Here is a 3452-nt window from a genome sequence, read left to right on the forward strand (position 1 = left end):
GAAATTATTCTTAAAGTCTCCAATTTAGAAAAAAATTAATAAAAAATCTGACAGTCAAGATTTATATGTTCCCCAAGATTTATATGCAGAGGATTTTCCTTCTCCACTTTCTTCCTTTAGAACATTTCAAAAGAGTTTTGAAAATATTTTATGTATGTGTATATATATACATATATATTTGTTGTTGTTGTTGTTGTTGCTGTTGTTCAGAACAATTGAAAAGTTCAATCGCTCAGCTGCCTTTTCCTAACCCCTTCCTGCTGTGAGGATCACGTGACAGAGTCTGGAGAGCACCGAGAGGTGAGCAGAAGTTAGCTGTGTGTTCCTGCCTGGAAGGTGATGTGATGGCTAGAGCCGCAGTGGCCACGCTGTGGTATGAGGAACAGGTCAGGACAATTGTTAAAATGGCTGCCCTGACACTTTTGAGCTGCTGAGCCAAGCTCTGACTTGTTGTTGTTTTATTTAAGCCACTAGAGCTCTTCTTCTATTACTTACAGCTGAAAATATTCCAGAGTCTAACAACAGGTCATGGACATTGCAGGTACAGACGACAGTAGTGCCTGGCAAATGGCATGTCCTGTGTAGGGGACGTAGACAAGGGTGTGACACAAGTGGCCAGATAGTGAAAACCCTGAAGAACTCAGGCTAAATTCTGCAGGGTACTGGAATCCTGAAAACACACACCCTTTTTATTTTAAAAAGCATATTCAGTCTTAAAAGGAAACTACCGCCATATTTTAAAGTATACTTGAAAGCACATTGTGTTCAATTTTCAGAATCTTAAACTGACATGATACCGAATTCAAGAGTGAAAACTAAATGAAAGCTGTATCTGGAAAGGCAAATATGGAGAACGTGTTCCAGGCTACACTTTAGAACACAAATATTTTGATGCTGTAATGCAGCCCGTAGGTCGACGTGTATTTCCCCCTCTCTGTTCGCTGAAATTAACGGGCATGTTTTGGCACATCAAGCGAAATAACAAACTTCTTAATTCGCTTTGTGAGAGCCATTCAGGCTGTTAACAGGCAAAATGCTATTTGACAACCTGTAATTAGAGGAACTGCTCCCAGCCTGCACCAGGAGTACAGGGACCCATCACTCTTGGTCCTTTGTAATAAGAAGAAAGAATGCTCGTGAACCCACAAACACGCTGCAAACGAACACTGAGTCATCAGCAAAGGACGTGCTTCAGAATCCCCGCAGATGGGCGTGGGGTAGTTGGCTGATTGCAGTTTCTTGTGAAATTACTGGGCGTGTGAGCTATTAGGTGACAGTGTGAGCTGATAGACTTCGCCGTCGACGCATTAGGGTTTAACTGGCAGAAATCCTGTTTTCCTTTGGTGACAATCCTGAGAAGTAAGTGATTGTAGAGTGTGTCCTGCATGCCATCCTCCTGCCAGTCCCATCTATAACCAAGCTGGCTCCAGCTGGGTGGGGGGCGCCTCGGACTGTGGGAGCCACAGAGCATGCCTGCGGGACTCTGGCTTCAACACTCTACTACATGCTTCGTGCCTCAGTTTCCTCCCTTACAGTCGCAGATTACACAAGGTAACCCCTGAAGAGAACTCACCACCTCCTGCCATGTGCCATGTGTCAGTTTCTCAACAGCCTGAGAGCTGTGCTCTGTACCCTCAGAGTCCATTGTCTCCCTTGTTATTTCTGCTTCTGTGCTGCTCATCATCTTACGGAATCACAGCAACTCCCACACATCTCACTACAGGGCAGTTCTTAGATATGAGGGGTCATCCAGGCCGTGCCCCTTCTACCAGTCAGTCTTTTGGGAGCTCACGGGCCACACATCTAACCTGCCATTCCCCAGGGGACACTGGAGTGACTCTCGTGATAATCAGGCTATGTAATTTCATTGGTTAGGACCCACCCTCAGTCCCCTCACTGTAGCTTGTCCTCTGGTCAGGTGGTAAATCCTCCAGGCCCTCAGGGAAATCTCACTGTTCTCATGAGGCTGAAGGCAAGTCATACCATTGAACTTGTGATACAAAATTTGGACAAACTTATATGTATTTTCTTGTCCTCATGGAATTATCTCCAAATAGTTAATCAAGTTTGCAGATGCAATTAGATGGATTGGTACGGTGTGGGTTCAGATGGCCTGGGAGGATGGGTACCAGCCCTGGACCTAAGAATGATAATGTTTTTTTTAAGGTTAATTTGTGCTTTTATTTGCCAGTATAACTTAATTACAGTGATCAGAAAACTTTCTTGATCTAAAAAATACATTTTACACCACAATCCAACAAACACATATCTAATATGTATACATATATAAAAGTGAAACAAAAGTTTTGCCAAAAACTTCTACCCTGAGTGTTAATTTTTTTTTGAGACTTTTTTTTCTAAAGCAGTTTTAGGTTTACTACAAAATTGACAGGAAAGTACAGAAATTCCCCGTATACCCCCTCCCCTCACATGCATAGCCATTATCAACAGAGTGGTACCTTTTTTTTTTTAAGCCAGTGATGAACAGCATTGACACATAATCACCAAAGTCCACAGTTCATCTTAGGGTTCACTATAATGAATTGAACAGTGTTGCACATTCTATGGGTTTGGACAAAATATGATGACATATATCCATCATTATAATGTCATTCAAAGTATTTTCATTGCTTATAAAAGCTTCTGTACTCTGTGTATTCATCTCTCCTCTCCTCCCAATCTCCTGGCAACCACTGATCTTTTTACTGTGGTTATTGTCTCCATAGTTTTCCCTTTTCCAGAATGGTATATAGAACCTATTTTTCTTTTTCTTTTTTTTCAAAAAGAGAGGTTCTAAGCCTTTATGTCTGTAAGACCACTCATGGTCCACCCATGCACAGACCAGACAGGCTCTAGGCGGCAAACTCCCCCACTAAATACTGTAGCTTTCCTTTCAATATTGAGCCCTGTCCCACTAGTCCTGTGCAACAGCCACGTGAGGTGCAGGGGGACACGGGTTGGGTATTTGCTCATAGGAAAGCCACAAGTTTTGTGTCCCTTGTCACAGTGCACCCAGATTCCTGTTGGATATGCTGTAAACAGAGGAGCTGTTTCTTCAGACCCCCTGCTCTGAGCACACCCCAACCTTAACGGTCTTGAACAAGCTATCATGTCTAATTGGAATAAAGGCAAGTCTTGAGATTTGCCCTCCAAAAGTGCCCAACGTGACAAACCGTAGATGAGGAGAAAGGATGCCAGAGCAGCTGAACAGGGCTCTCACCAACCAAAGTGGAGACAAGCAAACATCGGAAAGGAGAGTAACCATGGTTGACTGAAACACATTCAACCTATAAAAATCCATGAGCTCATAATAATTCTCAAAGAGAGCAAACACACAAACAAAAACCCTTCCCTAACTTGCCTTCTTTAGAGCCAAGAGTTATACCAATGCTTTCCTCTGAAAATTCAGTTAGGCAGGGGGAAGAATGAAGGCCTTATTCACCTCTCCTGCA

General features: G+C 43.0%; 1 non-coding gene across 1 annotated transcript; it reads right to left on the reverse strand.

Moving 5' to 3' along the window:
* Window positions 1-2952: 2952 nt before the first annotated feature.
* Window positions 2953-3082, reverse strand: LOC117313663 (small nucleolar RNA SNORA11). Its single transcript, XR_004528251.1, has one exon. It is a non-coding gene; the product is annotated as a small nucleolar RNA SNORA11 (small nucleolar RNA).
* Between the last annotated feature and the right edge of the window lie 370 nt (window positions 3083-3452).

The sequence above is a fragment of the Tursiops truncatus genome, chromosome 9 (genome assembly GCF_011762595.2).
Source record: "Tursiops truncatus isolate mTurTru1 chromosome 9, mTurTru1.mat.Y, whole genome shotgun sequence".
NCBI lineage: Eukaryota > Metazoa > Chordata > Mammalia > Artiodactyla > Delphinidae > Tursiops > Tursiops truncatus.